Genomic DNA, 22,985 nt, shown 5'->3' on the forward strand with positions numbered 1-22,985 from the left:
GGGTGTAGGCGTGTGTAGAGAGTTCATGTGCTCTGAAGTCAACTTGAAATCTAATTGAAAAGTCGATAAAACAAAGTCTCAGATATTTACTGGATGTACGATTGTTTCTAGACAACTTAAGACACACTTGGTCAGCATCAAATGTAGAAATGATTAGATTAGATTAGAATATTAATCTTCGGGCTTGATTGTGTCTTCTATAGACTATATTTTTTTTTATTAGTGATCAAACAAACAAAAAGGCAAGGTTAAAAAAAAAAGAACTTCGCTTTTACACTATGACACTAGTGAACTTTTTTTCCATTCGACCTTTTGAGTTCAGGAAGCAGTTGATATTCAAACACCGTGAAAAAGATAAATCACGATTTTTTTAAATCCAGAGAATCAAAAACAACTCCATTAAGATAAAGTGGTCAACTCACGCCTGCTGACCAATTATATACATCGCCCAGTTGTCGAGTGTGACTGCACTCTAGATCTGGTATCTAGGCCTATACATCTCAGTGAACAGAAACTATAAGCCTGTACATCTCAGTGAACAGAAACTAAAAGCCTGTACATCTCAGTGAACAGAAACTAAAAGCCTATACATCTCAGTGAACAGAAACTAAAAGCCTGTACATCTCAGTGAACAGAAACTAAAAGCCTATACATCTCAGTGAACAGAAACTAAAAGCCTGTACATCTCAGTGAACAGAAACTAAAAGCCTATACATCTCAGTGAACAGAAACTATAAGCCTGTACATCTCAGTGAACAGAAACTAAAAGCCTGTACATCTCAGTGAACAGAAACTAAAAGCCTATACATCTCAGTGAACAGAAACTATAAGCCTGTACATCTCAGTGAACAGAAACTAAAAGCCTGTACATCTCAGTGAACAGAAACTAAAAGCCTATACATCTCAGTGAACAGAAACTAAAAGCCTATACATCTCAGTGAACAGAAACTATAAGCCTGTACATCTCAGTGAACAGAAACTAAAAGCCTGTACATCTCAGTGAACAGAAACTAAAAGCCTATACATCTCAGTGAACAGAAACTAAAAGCCTGTACATCTCAGTGAACAGAAACTAAAAGCCTATACATCTCAGTGAACAGAAACTAAAAGCCTATACATCTCAGTGAACAGAAACTAAAAGCCTGTACATCTCAGTGAACAGAAACTAAAAGCCTGTGCATCTCAGTGAACAGAAACTATAAGCCTTTACATCTCAGTGAACAGAAACTAAAAGCCTATACATCTCAGTGAACAGAAACTAAAAGCCTGTACATCTCAGTGAACAGAAACTAAAAGCCTGTACATCTCAGTGAACAGAAACTAAAAGCCTATACATCTCAGTGAACAGAAACTATAAGCCTATACATCTCAGTGAACAGAAACTAAAAGCCTGTACATCTCAGTGAACAGAAACTAAAAGCCTATACATCTCAGTGAACAGAAACTAAAAGCCTGTACATCTCAGTGAACAGAAACTAAAAGCATGTACATCTCAGTGAACAGAAACTATAAGCCTGTACATATCAGTGAACAGAAACTAAAAGCCTGTACATCTCAGTGAACAGAAACTATAAGCCTGTACATCTCAGTGAACAGAAACTATAAGCCTGTACATCTCAGTGAACAGAAACTAAAAGCCTGTACATCTCAGTGAACAGAAACTAAAAGCCTATACATCTCAGTGAACAGAAACTAAAAGCCTATACATCTCAGTGAACAGAAACTATAAGCCTGTACATCTCAGTGAACAGAAACTAAAAGCCTATACATCTCAGTGAACAGAAACTAAAAGCCTATAGATCTCAGTGAACAGAAACTAAAAGCCTGTACATCTCAGTGAACAGAAACTAAAAGCCTATACATCTCAGTGAACAGAAACTAAAAGCCTATACATCTCAGTGAACAGAAACTAAAAGCCTATACATCTCAGTGAACAGAAACTAAAAGCCTGTACATCTCAGTGAACAGAAACTAAAAGCCTGTACATCTCAGTGAACAGAAACTAAAAGCCTATACATCTCAGTGAACAGAAACTATAAGCCTGTACATCTCAGTGAACAGAAACTAAAAGCCTGTACATCTCAGTGAACAGAAACTAAAAGCCTATACATCTCAGTGAACAGAAACTAAAAGCCTGTACATCTCAGTGAACAGAAACTAAAAGCCTGTACATCTCAGTGAACAGAAACTAAAAGCCTATACATCTCAGTGAACAGAAACTATAAGCCTGTACATCTCAGTGAACAGAAACTAAAAGCCTGTACATCTCAGTGAACAGAAACTAAAAGCCTGTACATCTCAGTGAACAGAAACTAAAAGCCTGTACATTTATGTGCGTGAACATCAAGTGACAGACACGAGAATGTTTCTGACAGGTTTTTTTATACCAGACATAAATGACGTCAACAAATATAGATCTAGTTATGAGTCAGACGTTTCCTCTTGTTTTGTAGGTGTATAAATCCAAGTAGCTATCATGACACACTTTTCAGGAGAACTTTTGAGAATCCCTGGTTACAGCAGACAGATAAGAAGTTGTCAGAGAGGAAAGGGGTTGGGAGAGTAAGTACGGATGGGGAGGGGGGGGCTATTTCTGTTGAATCCCAGGTTACAATTTCATTCATAAGTGAAGGATTTCATTCAGGATTGAAAACCTGAGCTGGTTATGAAACGGTTCACTTCAGTCTTGATACAAACAACAAGATGAAGGGATTGCTACTGTAACGAGCCCCAACGAATTTTGACTTTTCCAAACCAATTAGAAGTTAAAATACACGGACCGCTATCAATTCCGATCATATTTTCAATCGTAATGTTGGAAACAGATGTGTCTGTTTATTGGTAAACAAATGATTTATTTTGTAAACAAATAACACACAGAAAGGGTGGCGACGCAATGTAACCGTTGGTCCAACCAAAGTTAAAATATGTATTTAGCATGTACCTATGTAGACTATATGTAGACACTATTTTTAAAGGATTTTCACTTGGAAGAAAGGCAAACATCGGAATCACATTTTTCAAACAAAAAATAAAGCAACTATATTTAATACAGATTGTGTTTTAGAAGTCCAAAATATTCTGTCAAAGGATTGTTTATAAGAATTGATGAGATCCCAAAAAAGACTTGAGTACAGGTTTTCTATATGTATGAACTACGTATTTCCGGTATTCAAAGACAATGACTTACGTCATTTTAGGAGATTTGGAAGAAGACGCCAACCAGATGGGCAAAGATGTGGGACAGTTGGAGAAACTCGCACAAAACCGAGAGCCCAGAACCGAGACATCTGGGGGGAGCTGAAGGGACTACAGGCAGAGAAAAGATGATGATCAATTTTAGAGATTTAATGGTATAAGTTGTTTTTTTAAATGTATACAGACAATTGTACACAATTAAAAGAGATCAACAACTAGGCGATAACCAGAGTACCAATGTCAGATATTGATCAGCTTCATATTGGAATACCAGAAATTATTCCAAAATGAGAAAGATTTAAAGAAAAGGTTTCTTCATCTAGGTCTCTGGATATTATGTCAAATTCAACTATTCTACACTATTCTCACCAGATGTTCGTTTTGTTATAACTTAGTGTTTGAGAAAAGACTTCGAAAGATATTTGGGCCTTGTACAAGAGAAGCTATCGTAAAATAGTCTAGTCATTGAAAGAGAAGCTATCGTAAAATAGTCTAGTCATTGAAAGAGAAGCTATCGTAAAATAGTCTAGTCATTGAAAGAGAAGCTATCGTAAAATAGTCTAGTCATTGAAAGAGAAGCTATCGTAAAATAGTCTAGTCATTGAAAGAGAAGCTATCGTAAAATAGTCTAGTCATTGAAAGAGAAGCTATCGTAAAATAGTCTAGTCATTGAAAGAGAAGCTATCGTAAAATAGCCTAGCCATTAAAAGAGAAATTCTACAAAAACACAGCAAAACACAGTTCTACAAAGACACAGCAAAACACAGTTCTACAAAGACACGGTAAAACAGTTCTACAAAGACACAGTAAAACACAGTTCTACAAAGACATAGTAAAACACAGTTCTACAAAGATACAGTAAAACATAGTTCTATAAAAACACAGTTCTACAGAAACACAGTTCTATAAAAACACAGTAAAACATGGTTCTACAAAGACACAGTAAAACACGGTTCTATAAAGATATAGTAAAACAGTTCTACAGAGACACAGTAAAACACAGTTCTACAAAGACACAATAAAACACAGTAAAACACAGTTCTATAAAAACACAGTAAAACACAGTTCTATATATTAAAAAACACACAGTTCTATAAAAACACAGTAAAACACAGTTCTATATATTAAAAAACACACAGTTCTATAAAAACACAGTAAAACACAATTCTATAAAGACAGTAAATCACAGTTCTACAAAGACACAGTAAAACAAAGTTCTACAAAGACACAGTAAAACAAAGTTCTACAAAGACACAGTAAAACACAGTTCTACAAAGACACAGAACAGAAAGATATCATGACGAAATCTTTGTCACGTTTAAACTTGATAAATCTTAGCTCGTTAATCATGGAAGATTTGTAGAAGATCAATGAGAAAAAATTGAACAATGAACCTATAGAACGAAGCTGAAAAGATGTAACACAAACAAACATTTAATGTTACAAAAGAGATAGGCCTAGATGTACGTCTGCTCTTGAACAAAACTAAAATCTTTCCATGCTTCCCTCCCACAGACTTCTGCTCAGATCTGCTCCGCAGCTCATTATGTCATGCAGTCTGCTTTTCTTAGCACGCATGTCCTTCAGCCCACAACATGCTCGTGGTTTCATAAATAAAGCCAGACTTTTCCCTCCACCCTCTCCCCGATGCACGTCTGCCAGGAGCCAATCGGTGACGTACTGGTACTTTGGACGCAGAAGACAATCCGCAGAAGTTGTTTTAGTAAAACGTGACTGTAACGATTGTAACCTTCTTCCTCCCACCCCTTTGTTAGAATTTCAAAAGTACAAAAACGAACTGGGTTCAATGAAATCAAGTGGCGGGATTAGCGTAACATTAGTTGTCATTAACGTAGCGATATAGCGCAAGACAATGGTATTAGACATAGAGACTATATCGGCACAGGACAATCAGGGCTGGCCTTAGGCAGATTTGACTGATTGCTTCAATAGGGCTCCAATTTACATTCAGCAAGTAGCGCTATCAGTCATGGCTCTTGTCCCAGGTGATGTAGGACTTCAAGGGTTAACATATTTAGTGTAGGTCTAGGGTACGATATTGGCACATAGTGCGTTTGAGTTGCTACCTATGCATAGTATATAACAATATTGATATAATGATCTAATTAACAGTAAAAGTTGTTACATAATTAAAAGAGCAGGCCTCGCAAGTGTCCATTAAATTGGACCCCGCATTTTCGTAAGGCAGGCCCTGAGGACAGTGGTATTAGACTTAGAAAGTATAGCGATATGGCACAGGGCAATAGTAAACTATATTACTTCTTTGGTAGGTTTATTTAATGATGGTGTTTTAGCATGGTCACTGCATGGGGGAGATGTACCTCCTAGAAGTCTCCTAGTGTCAACGAGACTTAATTTCACATCCGTCATATCTTTGAGTTGAAAAAAAAAAGGGGGAGGGGGAGATATTTTGGACCAAAAAAAAGTTTATTTTAATAAGACTGCACACAATACCTTGCTCTCTGTTTGTATATTATAAGCTGGGAAAAAAATGTGAACTTGGAGACTTTAGATAGTCCGATTTCATTATACTGAACCGTTTAGAAACTGTAGTAGAGATTTCCTTATCTAGAGTTGTTCTTTTATGTAGATAGATAGTTTCATGGTTTTATATAGTCTATTTACTTTAGAATAGAAGGTCAATTACAAGAACTCTGCTTCAATCAAAACCGAGGCCAAGTAAATGGATCGCTTCTTTTCAATTGTCTGAAAGTCTGTTAGGGACATATGATACAAAACATGGCTATCTGAAAGTTTCTTTGGACATATTATTTACTATGAAGGATTAACGAAGACTGGAATTGGTATAGAAGTCTCAACAAATTATTTACAATTTAAATACTTTTTTGTCAATTCAGTTTTCAGAAAACCGATTAAATTGCTGACCTAGTTTTAAAAAGTGGGACACAATAGTTATAACCTAGTTTTTAAAAGTGGGTCGTACGTAATTTCTAAAATTCTATCCTATTTCTAGATTTTCTAAGCACTAAACATCTAGGTTAATCTAAATTCTAAGACTCGTTTAATTAGTAAGAAAAATAAGTGAGCCATTTGTTTAAAAAAAAAAAACACATCAGCATAAACATTTGACAAAAACAAAAGGCCTATTTAGTTAGACATAATTCGAAGTACTAGTATTATAAAGGTAGTCTAGATTTATATGGACAAGTGAGATTTAGTTGCGAGTGAGTACCGCTAAGTAAAACTGTATCGCTTATGACTACAATAAGCCAAAAAACATAGAGAAATTCTGCTATAGATTAAACTATACAAGTATAACTAAGCAATGGAATTTGGTACATGTACAGATATTATCTTCTTCCCATTTGTATCTATGGTGCTTTAGTGTAGTGACTAAATACGTTCGACAAGAAGATGTGCAAATTTTGAAGGATTTTTTTTTTTACTTCGGGCCCGATAACTACCAATAGGATGTTGTTGTTTTTTTCTTCGGGGCCGATAACTACCAATAGGATTTTTTTTTTTACTTCGGGCCCGATAACTACCAATAGGATGTTGTTGTTTTTTTCTTCGGGGCCGATAACTACCAATAGGATTTTTTTTTTTACTTCGGGGCCGATAACTACCAATAGGATTTTTTTTTTTACTTCGGGGCCGATAACTACCAATAGGATTTTTTTTTTTACTTCGGGGCCGATAACTACCAATAGGATTTTTTTTTTTACTTCGGGGCCGATAACTACCAATAGGATTTTTTTTTTTACTTCGGGGCCGATAACTACCAATAGGATTTGTTTTTTTACTTCGGGGCCGATAACTACCAATAGGATTTTTTTTTTTACTTCGAGCCGATAACTACCAATAGGATTTGTTTTTTTACTTCGGGGCCGATAACTACCAATAGGATTTTTTTTTTTACTTCGAGCCGATAACTACCAATAGGATGTTGTTTTTTTTTCAGGTGGGAAAGAGGGAGAGGGAGATTTAGGCTTCAATATTAGGCCGATATATTTTACCATATCCTAAGTTGTTGTGCTACACATTTATTCTCGAAATTAGTTTAAGTTTGTACATGTATAAGATTCGAATAGAGCTAAAAATGGGAGCTAAACATAAATAAAAGTTATGGCTTTAATTTTTCAGTCGCTAATACTGCTTACTTCCCGGATATCGGGAAAAAAATGAGTAGGCCTATAGATTTATATAAAAGAAAGAGAATAATATGAAACGGTCATTTATTTATTGTTCTTCATTTCAATACTATTTCTGTAGATTAGTATTTAAATTCTTTATACTTGTGTGCTGACTTATCAAAGATTCAAGTCTGTGATAATGAAATTTTCAATTTTCTGAAATGGATGGACCTTTAGCAAATCTCTAGCATAAAAGCTTGAATATTGTGTCACTAGATTTAGGCTATATATAAAGTTACAAGTTTATTTTAATCAAACAAACCATTAATAATGTAGGTTGGCATAAGTTTCATTTGTCATTACATATTAATCAGAGTTTTGCCATTTTACATGGGTCCAAATCTTGACATATAATGTAGATATGAGTCAATGTCTTTCATTGTTTAGTCATGATATATAATCATTGAAATTCAGTGCAATATAAATCACAATTTGTGAAACTATACAATTACTTTCATTCCCAGGAATGTAGTTGGTAGTTAAGGGCCGTGATTCCTTTTTGCACAGCGCGGAAGTTATGCAACAAAGTAACCAAGTGACCGCTGAGTTTTGTTGGTTGGTATTAGATGCTGCCGTGTTGGTAGATCAAGATGCCTACTAAGACCAACAGTAGAAGCAACAGAGTTATTTGCGCTACTAGCCTGCTAAGTATCAGTTTTCTAGGGGTACGAATGCATACATTATATAACATTAGAATCGGCCCAACTCAGTAGACTTGAGTAGTCTACCATTCTATCAGCAGTTAGATCTAATCTAGATCTAGATGTATAACTCCAGTTCTTGAACACATTACCCGACATCTTATTACAACAAACCCTTCATTTCCCTCTTTATAAACATGTAATGTAGACCCAGATTTAGATGTAGATTCTAGATTAACTTCATCAGTCACGATATCACGTAGTCAAGGTGGCGCTGAGGGGTTCACAAAATTGAAATGAATTTAAATCGCATGCAAATATTTACAAATTAGAGCCACGATCCCAAACACAAGACTACACTCTTTGTACCGAATAGATGACACAATTGCACCAACATTCACATACAATAGAACCAAGTGTTCGTAAGTAATCCTTCCTATACACTGTTCACTTAGAGCCTACAAGATCCTCACATTAAAAGAGTCTGGTGTATCTAGAAAGAACTCGTCTCCCTGTACGATCCCACGGAGAGAGAGAAGAAAATAAACAGGGCCACCACCAGTTGAGTCAGGTACAACAGGTAAAAAAAAAATAGGAGACACCCCCCTGGACGACCTGGCGTAACAGTAGGGGAGGAGGCCGACTAACGGTAGCTGTTACCGTGCGGTTTGGCCGCCGCTCTCACACTCGGTCGATTCATGAATCCGCTCCCCCCTCTCCCCCACGCACCTTACACCCTACCACCCCGCCCCAAACGTTGTGAACGCTCTGGCTACTTGTGGAGGCTCCCACTGCTAGGCAGAGTGTTTCAAAGCAAGAAGATTGTAGAAAGTCTTGTAGATTGGTAGATATAATAGATATAGACACATATTCATGAAACAAGAATATTGTAGAAATTCTTGAAGATTGGTATATCAAATAGATATAGACACATATTCATGAAACAAGAAGATTGTAGAAATTCTTGTAGATTGGTAGATATAATAGATATAGACACATATTCATGAAACAAGAAGATTGTAGAAAGTCTTGTAGATTGGTAGATATAATAGATATAGACACATATTCATGAAACAAGAAGATTGTAGAAAGTCTTGTAGATTGGTAGATATAATAGATATAGACACATATTCATGAAACAAGAAGATTGTAGAAAGTCTTGTAGATTGGTAGATATAATAGATATAGACACATATTCATGAAACAAGAAGATTGTAGAAAGTCTTGTAGATTGGTAGATATAATAGATATAGACACATATTCATGAAACAAGAAGATTGTAGAAAGTCTTGTAGATTGGTAGATATAATAGATATAGACACATATTCATGAAACAAGAAGATTGTAGAAAGTCTTGTAGATTGGTAGATATAATAGATATAGACACATATTCATGAAACAAGAAGATTGTAGAAAGTCTTGTAGATTGGTAGATATAATAGATATAGACACATATTCATGAAACAAGAAGATTGTAGAAAGTCTTGTAGATTGGTAGATATAATAGATATAGACACATATTCATGAAACAAGAACACTATTACTAGCGCATGTTTTTTTTTTAATTGTTATTCAACAATGTTTGTTTTTTTCCCTTGGACTTATAGATCAAATATCTTAACTTAATTCATTACTTCGAATACCATGAAATTCATTAGTGTAACGTAATGACTTAAAAACACAACTCAGTTCCAGGAGTGAAGATATTACATTGCAGCTCAAAACCCCAACAGAACAACAGGTGATGTCGGCGGGGTGGATTTAAACGCGAGATCATCCTAAAAACAGTCTGAATCTCAAACCCGATAGCCAATTTGATAGATAAACAGTTTGATAGATAAACAGCAAGAGAGAGCAATGGAGACACGTTGATGACTTGGTTTTTCCTCTAACGGTCAGTGGTGTCAACCAAACGTCCCATCAGCAGTCACTCCACACGTTGACCTCCCACACAACCACACTTGCTCCATTCCCACCAGGCAGTAGTTCCCACGTCTGCTAGAATCAATGGCCCGATTGTTAGTGCGGCTATTGTACCTTTTATTTTTTACAAACTCAGCTACCTTGACCTGTGGTCTTGCTCGTTCCAAAAGTTGTGTGTGACCTCTTAGAGACATACACACACACACACGTGAAAACACTCCCAACAATGTTTTCGCCCTCAACCGTTTTATCCGAAACTCAAGTTGTAAACCAAGATAGCAGCATGCAAACCCATGGCTTTTTATGTCTTTAGCTTTAGATGTATACAATACCAAAGCATAACTATTAGGTCATATCTGAGCTAGAAAGTCTTCAAACCTTATAGCTTTGTTTTACAGAATAAATCTTTGACTCTATTGAGTACACAATGAAATGTTTCGCGTGTTTGGGCCGAACGAACATGGCTTTATAGTAACGTTTCATTTAATGTTAATCCATCCCCTTTATGGATCGTGCATCCAGACTATTCCAGACATTTCCTGACATAGATATTAATAATAGACTTTTACATAGCAATCACTAAATTTAGAGACCCTTCAGGACAGAAAATAAAAAAGTACCAAAAAAATAGAAAGTATTATAAAACACTGAACAATATAAACAAATGCAAAAACAAAACCTAATAAAATACTCATAAAGACACAAAGATAAATGTACATTTCTTATTCCATATGCTAGGACAAACTTTTACAAGTGCTCTTTCTTCCCTAGTGCTAATAGAGCCTGAATCAGCCAGGATAGCCAACGACTTGCCAGTCAATGATTAGCATGTATGACTAGATTGACACAGGATTAAGCGTAGGACGTAATTCTATTCACTTTTGAGGTAACATCTGTAATAGATAAGATAATACTACCGCAGACCTGATACATTGGACAATGTGAAGGAGAGACAAGCCTAAATTGTTTCTAATGTTTCTTTGATCCAAGTTGAGCAGTAGATGAGTTGCTTACGCAGACAGAGAATAGTAATGTCATACAATTGTATTTGTTCAAACTAAAATATTGCACGATTGTCATTGTACTCTTTTAGGAATAATAAAAAAGAATAATAATAGTTTATGCTAATATTGTAAGTCATTTGTTTCAACATGAGATTCACGAGTTTCTTGTAGGAATGGATGTGATAACATTGCACTGCCCCAGCAGTACTAGATGACAATTAGATTTAAAAAAAAATAATTAGATAACTATTTTTACTATGTACAATGTAATTAAAAAAAAAAGAGTCCACAACTTTCTTAAAGTATTTACTATACATCTGTTTATACAACTAGATATAGACAGTACATTCACACTTATAGCATGCAGATATAAGCGGGTCCACATAGATTTGATCAATTTTAAAAAGAGACAACATATACACTTAAAACACAATAAACAAATTTCAAATGTCCCACAACTTCATTGTGTATGTTATTTTGTAAACTAAAAGTAAAACTGGGTCCATCCCTATAAAGGCAGACAACCCTATAACAGCTTGCTGCACTTTTTTCACACACCCCGATTTCCACAGCCCTTACAAACGACACACACACACACACATGGCGGCCTTTCCCCCCCCCCCTAGAGCCTCATTGTCTTCTTCTGGTCCTCTTTCTTCTCCCCCCCATTCTCCCACGGTACGAGCATTCTGTAGCCACCAGGAGCCCAATTTGTCACCAACCCTTTGCAATCAGACTCCTTGCACTTTCACACAGTGCCCCGCATGAGGGATTCCTCCGCAGTTAGTCCCAGATACAGAACAATGAAACTTCATTATTGGTACTATTATTATTATTATTATTGTTATTATTATTGTCGTTGTGGTTGTTGAACCTGTAGTGAACGACGTAGATGAATTCACTCAGAATAAGAACAAAGGAACGAAGCAAAAAAGAAAAACAAGCAAAATATTTATTTAAATCATTTTTTTTAAACAAAGCTTATCAAAGGGGAAAGAACGCCACACATCGCAATAATGAAGAAGTTATTTCCTTTATTCGAAATCAAACAAAATAATTAATTACCAATCATTAATTGACTAATTGGTTAATTTTTTAAAAATTGATTCATGTTTTGTTAAACACAATAAACAATTATTCAAAGTTTCAACTTGATACAAGAACGGATGTGAGAGAAATAACGTGTTAATTATCTAAGGGGACGAAACCCTACACGTTTAGCCGTTTCTGTGAATACTGAAGGATTAATTTCCCTTGTTGGTATCAAACGAAATAATTAATATCAGTAATGAATTGATTAATTGTTTAAATTTTTTTATTGATTCAAGTCTTGGCTATGCCAATGAATAATTTTTTAACTTGATCTGAGAATGGGTGTGGGATAAATAATGTGTACAAACTTTTCACCAAAACAGACAGACAGATAAACAGACAGACAAACGGATAGACATATAGGCAGACAGAGTGAGTTGATATAAGCTTTGTAAAGAGCTACATTCGTGCATGATGTTGTGTTTTCAAACTTGTTATTAAAGACCAAGCACATAGCGATCTAGATCTAGCGTCCTTCAATTCTGAGATTTCAGACAATGAGCTGCAAGTATATAAAAAAGATAATTCCAGATTGTCGGCTTTTCACACAGTGATGTCTTTGAAAGATTGTGAGCATTTAATACTTTGAAAGATTGTGAATATTTAAAACTTGCTTATAATCTGTGCAATAAACACTTTGAAAGATTGTGAGTATTTAATACTTTGAAAGATTGTGAATATTTAAAACTTGCTTATAATCTGTGCAATAAACACTTCGAAAGATTGTGAGTATTTAATACTTTGAAAGATTGTGAATATTTAAAACTTGCTTATAATCTGTGCAATAAACACTTTGAAAGATTGTGAGTATTTAATACTTTGAAAGATTGTGAATATTTAAAACTTGCTTATAATCTGTGCAATAAACACTTTGAAAGATTGTGAGTATTTAATACTTTGAAAGATTGTGAGTATTTAATACTTTGAAAGATTGTGAATATTTAAAACTTGCTTATAATCTGTGCAATAAACACTTTGAAAGATTGTAAGTATTTAATACTTTGAAAGATTGTGAATATTTAATACTTTGAAAGATTGTGAATATTTAAAACTTGCTTATAATCTGTGCAATAAACACTTTGAAAGATTGTGAGTATTTAATACTTTGAAAGATTGTGAGTATTTAAAACTTGCTTATAATCTGTGCAATAAACACTTTGAAAGATTGTGAGTATTTAATACTTTGAAAGATTGTGAATATTTAAAACTTGCTTATAATCTGTGCAATAAACACTTTGAAAGATTGTGAGTATTTAATACTTTGAAAGATTGTGAGTATTTAAAACTTGCTTATAATCTGTGCAATAAACACTTTGAAAGATTGTGAGTATTTAATACTTTGAAAGATTGTGAATATTTAAAACTTGCTTATAATCTGTGCAATAAACACTTTGAAAGATTGTGAGTATTTAATACAGTGATTTGTCTTTGAAAGATTGTGAGTATTTAATACAGTGATTTGTCTTTGAAAGATTGTGAGTATTTAATACAGTGATTTGTCTTTGAAAGATTGTGAGTATTTAATACAGTGATTTGTCTTTGAAAGATTAGGCACGATCATTCCCAACTTGGCTACTCAAGTTTGAACAGCAACTGTCTTTCAAAGGCAATTCTACAGGGCCAGGCTGGCTAGCAGGTGGTAAGAAGCTCGGAGGGTATAAGGGAAGATAGCGAATGACACTAAAGATGGACGCGCTGGTCCCTCGCTAATTGACCGAGAACAACATATGACCGGGACAGATGGCGTGGAGTTGTGGAAAAAGTCACTCTCAGTGACCCTCCCACGAGGTTATGAGATTGAGTGGGTGATTCAGCATGTGACATCATATTTGACTACAACTAATTAAGATTTGCAGTTTTAAAAAAATGAGCGTGGGAGGTGGGGTTAATTCATTTGTCGACAATTTGAGAGCCTTTCGTTCTATTGTAACTTTTCAAAGAATAACCTTCAAGGTTTTTATGAGCTAAATTGGAAATAACAGAGAAAAAAAAAAAGGGGGGGGTGATCTTGCGTAAAGTAGAAAATAATTACGTGGGCGGATAAGTTCATGAAAATTGCCACATCGAGTCTCAGTGTCAATAGGCCTTGACTTTTGACCCCATGAAACAGCGACATATGGCACAAATTGAATTTAACTTTTTATTTTAGTTTGATCCAGCGAGGTCAGCTTTAATTAAGCTTGGGTTATAGTGACCTTGTGCCGGGAGAAGCAGACGACGTTAAGGATATTAGCATAAAGGGTTAATTGATATATATATAATAACCTTTTCAAGCGGCATATGCTTAGTAAGTTGTAACAAGTCTTCTCCAGGAATCAAACCAAACAATCTCGGACCCGCCCGGCTTCATGATGTCCTTGTTAGGAATCTTCATCCCCTACACCAGATAGAGGCTGGAAACTCAGCAGAAGTCTACCCTTTCAACATATAGAAACAGATAGTATGGTGTGCTATCTTTATTTTAACAGCAGCGTTGAACAATTTCTTATGAAAAGTCCCCCCCCCCCCAAAAGGTCCTCTTTAGTCTATAGGTATCATATTGAAATGTTAAAATCATTGTCTAGACGGGGTACACGCGAGAGTATAGATATAAAATGATGGCTAAAGGATGATGACAAAGGCAACTGATTTAATTGCCAGTTAGATCAACGCAGAAGAGACGCTAAAGGTCAATGAGCAAGTGAAGGCACCATGCTATAGGGAAATATCTCTAGTGTGAGTACTAGATCTATGCATCAACATCTCTCCCTCATCGTTAATTAAGTCCTAGCTGTAGTCATGGACTACAAGGACCGCATCAAAAAGTATGGCATACTGATGTATTGTTCCGTTGCACTTTTAATAAAGCAGTCAACTAAAAAAATAACAACAAAGACATCTAGAATTAAATGTGTACGGTCAAGACAATTAATGGACACTTTTTTTTTGTTGCGAGCCTTTGATCAAGTTGAAAGTTTTGCTCCACAGTTCATGTTGTTATAGCCGTTACATTGCAGAACACAATTTCAAGACCAAACTTACACAGTCGTCAAATCGTCACGTTATTTAGCTATCAGTCAGCAATCCACCCCCACTTGTCATCTGTCTATAAAACTGCCCAAGTCCACTTCATCTATCTCTCACCATTATCGATCTGAGTGGGCCCCCGTCAAGAGGACCGATAACAATCTGCCCCATACACAAGTAAATATGCTATTTCTGTAGTGGTCCCCCCTGCTTCATAGTCAACCCACATTCATCACACATTTGAAGGGTCCTCCACACAGAGCAGTCAACTTGACACTTGCCAACTACCAGGCCATCAAATAACTTGGAGCAACGTAGAGTCATTGTACATTCCGATAAATCCGATAAACAGAACTAAGCGGACAGAGTGTGTGGGTGGGGAGCCGTGTAGAGATTAGCATCAGTTCAAGTGTTTTGATTACATTCAATCTAGTAAATCTAATTCACAACTGATTCGTTGTAGGCCTACATTCTAAAACTCAATCTGTTCCACTCAACCTCATCCGCTGCCTTCTGTGTATTGAAAGCTATATCTAATTAACTGGACAAACAAATGCAGATCCCTCGACACTAAAATCACTGATGCGCTCCCTGGTCACGGCCACATTCTTAAATGCATTCGAATCTTGGACGCTGACAGCAGATCTCGAGAAGAGGATCCTTACAATGGAACTAAGATGCTACAGAAAGATCCTGGGTGTCACTTACAAAGACCACAGCACGAATGAAGAGATAAGAAACAGGATTAATGCAACTATTGAATCCCACTCTCAAAAAACGTAAACTTAAACTCTATGGCAACATCACAAGGTCCTCAGGGCTCGCAAATACCTTCCTTCGGGGAACAGTACCAGGAAGAAGAAGAGGAAGACAGAGAAAGCGATGGGAAGATAACATCAAAGAATGGACAGGCCTATTGAAGACAAAAGACAGAGAGGAATGGAGAAAGACGGTTGACAGATCTTGTGCGGTGCCCTAAACGGTCCAACAGACTAATGGATAGGTGAAGGTGATTAAACAAACATATTTATTCTGGTGAACAAACTGCACAGTAGGCTGTGTAGTGCTCGAATAAAGTTAAGAAATTGTGTGCAGATTTATCACCTAATTTGTTTGATTGTTTGCTTTTTCTATTGGATATTTTCATAAATGCCGGGAAAATCTATAAATAGCCAGCTTATTTTTGGTGTGTCCGGTGTACAAACTAAAGGAAGTGTTAAGCTTTGTTTTTTAAAAGTCGAATGATTCTCTTTTTGTACTTTTTTAGCACTGCAGAATAAAATGTTGAGATGCCACGTGACCATGAATTCTACATTTAACTGAAATATATGCACCAAAAAAATATTTTTTTTAAATGCTACAATATTTTTTTTCTCTACAAAAAATAAATAAATTACGACACAGGTCACACATGTTGAGGCTGTTGATTCATGTACAGACACAACTCTCAACACACACAATGCATTGATAACAATTTCAGAATTCCTCTTTTTTACAAAGCTTTGTCTGTCTTTCTGTTTGTCTGTCTGGTAAAAAATTTTGTACACCTAATCTCGGATCAAGCTGAAATTTTGCACTATTATTTTTTTTACCTGGCAACACAAGAATCATTTTTTTAAATACCAATTTATTTAATTAACTATTGGCAATTAATTATTTTGTTTAGTATCTCGAACAAGGGAAAGAAATTGTAATTGACTGAAGTGTTGATATAAGCTGAATTAGCCGTTGTCTGAGTCTTAGTAAACACAACATGAAAATTAGGACGAGACTATAGAAACAAGAGATAACTAACAATCTTAGGACGAGACTATAGAAACAAGAGATAACTAACAATCTTAGGACGAGACTATAGAAACATGAGATAACTAACAATCTTCTATGTTCATAAGCTGGTTACCGCGTTGGCTTCAAAAGCCTGAGAAAACTAAAGCCATGAGTCCGAATTCAGGTCGCTTCCCCCCCCCCTTTTTTTTTAATAAATGCTTTTTTATTGTTATTCTAAATAAATTACAAATTTAATTACATGACTGATCCAAACTAATTGATACAACTATGCTTAATATAGGTTTGTTTTTTGTTTTTTTAAATATTTCTTTTGTTTTCTAGTTTATATTTTTTAGCTTATAAACTCTTCATGGGTTAAGTGTTAAGTGGGTGGGTGGGCGAAAACGGCTATAACGATGTTTCTAGAAATTTGACAGTTTATGTATATTTTTTTGGGAAAAAAAAAAGAATAGCTAATTGCCACAAAGGAAACAAATCTGGTTTGACCGTACTGATTTTCCAAATTCTAATCATCTTTAAAATGAAATTTGGTCTAGAGGTCTAGATATTCTCTATCTTGAACACAGCTATGTCAGCGGGTATTCCCGCAGGTATTCATTAAAGAGTTCAATTAAATAAATAGATGGACAGAAACATTTTGAGCACCGTCTGGATCTACAGGCCTACCATTAGAATGGTATAGACATATACATTAGCTAAACCAGGGTTGATTGGGGGGGGGGGGGCATAGGGACGGGGTATAAAAAATGTTGTTGTTTTTTTCTCTCATCATTAATGTCATCAGCTTCATAAAGGAGGAATTGTCTTTTTTTTATGTCTAGTCACTATGTCTGTCTGTCTGTCTGTTCAAAAGTTTGTACACCTTATTTTTCCTACACCAATCTTGGATCAAACTAAAATTTAGCATAATTTTCTTTTACCTGACAACACAAGAATGAATAAATAAATAAATAAAAATAGTTAATTAACTATTGGTAATTAATTATTTTTGGGGGTATCGAAATTGCACTTGACTAATGTAGTGGAATAAGTTGAATTAGCCCCCTTTGTACTTTGTAGTTTCCCCGCTTTAAAGTTAGAAGCCTTCTATTTTCATAAGCGATTCGCTGGCGCATTGGTTATTGTGTTGGTTTGATGAGGCTTAAGGATGCTTGAGCTCTCGAGTTCGAATTCAGGTCTTTAACCTTTTTTTTTAAATAAATACATTTAAAAAACGATCACGGTAACATTCACCCAGATACCCCACCCCCACACTTCTGTCAACTTTCAACTTCAATAATATATTCTGCGTTAAATGTTTCTATAGTTCTGAATGCCAATTCTCTATTATGCCGTTGAAAAAATGTTTAAGGAATGAATGACAGCACTAAATGACTTCGAGGGAGAGAGTTAAATTAATAGACAACACTAAATGACTTCGAGGGAGAGAGTTAAATTAATAGACAACACTAAATGACTTCGAGGGAGAGAGTTAAATTAATAGACAACACTTAATGACTTAGAGGGAGAGAGTTAAATTAATAGACAACACTTAATGACTTAGAGGGAGAGAGTTAAATTAATAGACAACACTTAATGACTTAGAGGGAGAGAGTTAAATTAATAGACAACACTAAATGACTCCGAGAGAGAGAGAGTTAAATTAATAGAACACACTTAATGACTTCGAGGGAGAGAGTTAAAAGAGAACACTCAATGACTTCGAGGGAGAGAGTTAAAAGAAAACACTCAATGACTTCGAGGGAGAGAGTTAAATTAATAGACAACACTCAATGACTTCGAGGGAGAGAGTTAAGAGACCACACTCAATGACTTCGAGGGAGAGAGTTAAAAGATAACACTCAATGACTTCGAGGGAGAGAGTTAAATTAATAGACAACACTTAATGACTTCGAGGGAGAGAGTTAAATTAATAGACAACACTCAATGACTTCAAGGGAGAGAGTTAAGAGACCACACTCAATGACTTCGAGGAAGCGAGTTAAAAGACAACACTCAATGACTTCGAGGGAGAGAGTTAAATTAATAGACAACACTTAATGACTTCGAGGGAGAGAGTTAAATTAATAGACAACACTCAATGACTTCGAGGGAGAGAGTTAAGAGACCACACTAAATGACTTCGAGGGAGCGAGTTAAAAGACAACACTCAATGACTTCGAGGGAGAGAGTTAAATTAATAGACCACACTTAATGACTTCGAGGGAGAGAGTTAAATTAATAGACAACACTAAATGACTTCGAGAGAGAGAGAGTTAAATTAATAGACCACACTTAATGACTTCGAGGGAGAGAGTTAAAAGACAACACTCAATGACTTCGAGGGAGAGAGTTTAATTAATAGACAACACTCAATGACTTCGAGGGAGAGAGTTAAGAGACCACACTCAATGACTTCGAGGGAGAGAGTTAAAAGATAACACTCAATGACTTCGAGGGAGAGAGTTAAATTAATAGACAACACTTAATGACTTCGAGGGAGAGAGTTAAATTAATAGACAACACTCAATGACTTCGAGGGAGAGAGTTAAGAGACCACACTCAATGACTTCGAGGAAGCGAGTTAAAAGACAACACTCAATGACTTCGAGGGAGAGAGTTAAATTAATAGACAACACTTAATGACTTCGAGGGAGAGAGTTAAATTAATAGACAACACTCAATGACTTCGAGGGAGAGAGTTAAGAGACCACACTTAATGACTTCGAGGGAGCGAGTTAAAAGACAACACTCAATGACTTCGAGGGAGAGAGTTAAATTAATAGACCACACTTAATGACTTCGAGGGAGAGAGTTAAATTAATAGACAACACTAAATGACTTCGAGAGAGAGAGAGTTAAATTAATAGACCACACTTAATGACTTCGAGGGAGAGAGTTAAAAGACAACACTCAATGACTTCGAGGGAGAGAGTTAAATTAATAGACAACACTCAATGACTTGGAGGGAAAGAGTTAAAAGACAACACTCAATGACTTGGAGGGAGAGAGTTAAACGACAACACTTAATGACTTGGAGGGAGAGAGTTAAAAGACAACACTCAATGACTTCGAGGGAGAGAGTTAAATTAATAGACCACACTCAATGACTTGGAGGGAGATAGTTAAATTAATAGACAATACTTAATGACTTCGAGGGAGAGAGTTAAATTAATAGACCACACTTAATGACTTCAAGGGAGAGAGTTAAAAGACAACACTCAATGACTTGGAGGGAGAGAGTTAAAAGACAACACTCAATGACTTGGAGGGAGAGAGTTAAAAGACAACACTCAAGTTAAAAGACAACACTCAATGACTTCGAGGGAGAGAGTTAAAAGACAACACTCAATGACTTCGAGGGAGAGAGTTAAAAGACAACACTCAATGACTTCGAGGGAGAGAGTTAAAAGACAACACTCAATGACTTGGGAGGGAGAGAGTTAAAAGACAACACTCAATGACTTCGAGGGAGAGAGTTAAAAGACAACACTCAATGACTTCGAGGGAGAGAGTTAAAAGACAACACTCAATGACTTGGAGGGAGAGAGTTAAAAGACAACACTCAATGACTTGGAGGGAGAGAGTTAAAAGACAACACTCAATGACTTGGAGGGAGAGAGTTAAAAGACAACACTCAATGACTTCGAGGGAGAGAGTTAAAAGACAACACTCAATGACTTCGAGGGAGAGAGTTAAAAGACAACACTCAATGACTTGGAGGGAGAGAGTTAAAAGACAACACTCAATGACTTGGAGGGAGAGAGTTAAAAGACAACACTCAATGACTTGGAGGGAGAGAGTTAAAAGACAACACTTAATGACTTGGAGGGAGAGAGTTAAAAGACAACACTCAATGACTTGGAGGGAGAGAGTCAAAAGACAACACTCAAGTTAAAAGACAACACTCAATGACCTGGGAGGGAGAGAGTTAAAAGACAACACTCAATGACTTGGAGGGAGAGAGTTAAAAGACAACACTTAATGACTTGGAGGGAGAGAGTTAAAAGACAACACTTAATGTCTATGATGAAAAGAGTTAACATACAGCGCACAATGGCGGAAATGATAAATCTGAAATATATGACGAAACGATTGAACATCCCAGTTTGACCAAACAAGAAACAAAGTCAAACCTCGGTGGAAACACTAAACACGAAAGACAAGACATGTTCTACCGAGAGAAAAGACTAAATGTCGAGAGAAAATACTAAATGTCGAGAGAAAAGACTAAATGTCGAGAGAAAAGACTAAATGTCGAGAGAAAAGACTAAATGTCGAGAGAAAAGACTAAATGTCGTATAAGCTCTGGCAAATTTTGTTTTAAGAAAAGGGGGGGGGGGCTAAATCTGCTCCTCTAATCTGCCTGTATGTCTGCTGACGTGCAAATGTTGTGACCGGGGGTAGACGTTTGTCTCTGTGTGTGCTCCTCTGTAGCAGACGAGAGAACCCAAGACACCTGCAAGTAATAATATTAGCAAGTTCAAGGTTTTAAGGTGGTACATTATCTGCACCTACCTAGTATGAGTCATCGTCTGTTTTTCCCCCTCCCTTCCTCGAATTTTTCCCTTACATATATATTTTTTGACGTAAGCCAATAGAACAGTGTTGTTGAGAGGGGGGGGGCAGCTACAAACGTCCAAAAGTTTAATCCAAGTTGCTGACTGGAAACTAGGTCACCTATTCACAGACGCAATTCTGACGTCTGGCAGTCAATTGAATGTTTAAATTACTGTTTTGTTGTTTGCCCCTCAGTTTAAAAAAGAAAGAAAGAATACAGATATCTTTCAACTCGGTCACACACACACACACACTCCTACACGTTGCACAATATGCAGACATTAAACTGTGTATTGTTTCTATTGTTGGAATCCATTGTGTGCTGTATCCAAGTCTAACCGAGACGAGTATTACATACATTTTATTTTTATTGTCAACTCTATTGTTCCAATAGCAAGGTGTGTGCGTGTGTGTGTTTCACATTCTGTAGGCATGCCTTCTTTTAAAAGTTGACAAAATCACATCTTCTCAACGAATTTCTGTCAGTCAAACCCGGGTTTCCTATTTCCATAAGGCCAGGCAGTGATAGAACTAAGCATGTCTAAGCACACAAGTGCATAAAGTTAGCACGCACCAATTGATGGGGAGGAGGAGGTACATTAAAAAAATAATCTCATTCGTTCATATCAACATTGTGAACTTAATGCATATTTCACTTTGAACGACCATGGTTTATCTTGTAAAAGACTTTTCATGTGACTGTTGAGTCCTACTTTGAGAGACAATCCCGTCCACGGGGTCTGGAAATTTAGGCACCGGATATTTAGGCACCCGGAAATTTAGGCACCGGATATTTAGGCACCCGGAAATTTAGGCATCGGAAAATCAGGCACTTTTTGACAAGGCTGAAAATTAGGCACTCTTAAAATAGCGACCTTAATTTTGAACATAATTAAACAATTTTAATGTATATTTTATCCTTAAGCTGTGGGCTATCGGTGACGTTATCAAAAGTAGCAACTATAACGATTCTTACTGCTTTTTCATGATACAAAAGAAATTTCCGGGTGCCTAAATTTCCGGGTGCCTAAATATCCGATGCCTAAATATCCAGTGCCTAAATTTACTAGATTCCCCGTCCACATAATATCGCAGGTTAAGGTGGCTTTCGCTTTGGGGGTAGAGTAGGTAGCCATTTTTTGTTTGGCACGCTTTTCTTCAAGAGCTGACGCCCATTTTTTTTCGCTGTCCATAGCTTTCTTGGTCACTATCGCTGTCCACATATTGCTGTCTAGGGGGCTTTCTTCCCAATAGTCCATATCAATATTCACTGCTTTTAGGTTTCGTTTGATCACAACCACGTAACGGAGGTGGGAGCGACCAGTCGCGAGCATGACCAAGCCAGGTGTCGTTGTCTGAGGTTTGTGAAGATGCTGGGAAGACCCGTTCGCTCAAGGATCTCAGTGCTGCAATCTCTCTCTCTCTCTCTCTCTCTCTCTCTCTATTGCTTTGTGATTTTCAAGATCCTTCGGAGGCAGCCGAAGTGGAATGAGTTTAGTTTTCTCTCTTGCTCTGCATAAGTAGTCCATGACTCACTGCGGTACAGCAGCGTGTTAAAATGCATGCCTTGTAGAACTCCATTTTGGTCACTGCAGTGAGCTTCCAGATTTCTTAAACTC

General features: G+C 36.4%; 1 protein-coding gene across 9 annotated transcripts in view; it reads right to left on the bottom strand.

Annotated features, from left to right (window-relative positions):
• Positions 1–22,985, bottom strand: part of LOC106052259 (transcription cofactor vestigial-like protein 4) — a 74,926-nt gene that overhangs the window by 34,023 nt on the left and 17,918 nt on the right. The window contains exon 1 of one of the 9 annotated variants that reach the window (XM_013207623.2): positions 8,488–8,601. The exons of 1 other annotated variant lie outside the window; for it this stretch is intronic. The gene's annotated coding sequence lies outside the window, so the exon portion shown is untranslated. Of the gene's footprint in view, positions 1–8,339; positions 8,602–22,985 lie in introns of those variants that run through there. 7 more of the 9 variants (XM_056025234.1, XM_013207633.2, XM_013207596.2 and 4 more) reach the window with 7 other exon arrangements.

This window comes from Biomphalaria glabrata, chromosome 4, assembly GCF_947242115.1.
Source record: "Biomphalaria glabrata chromosome 4, xgBioGlab47.1, whole genome shotgun sequence".
Taxonomy (NCBI): domain Eukaryota; kingdom Metazoa; phylum Mollusca; class Gastropoda; family Planorbidae; genus Biomphalaria; species Biomphalaria glabrata.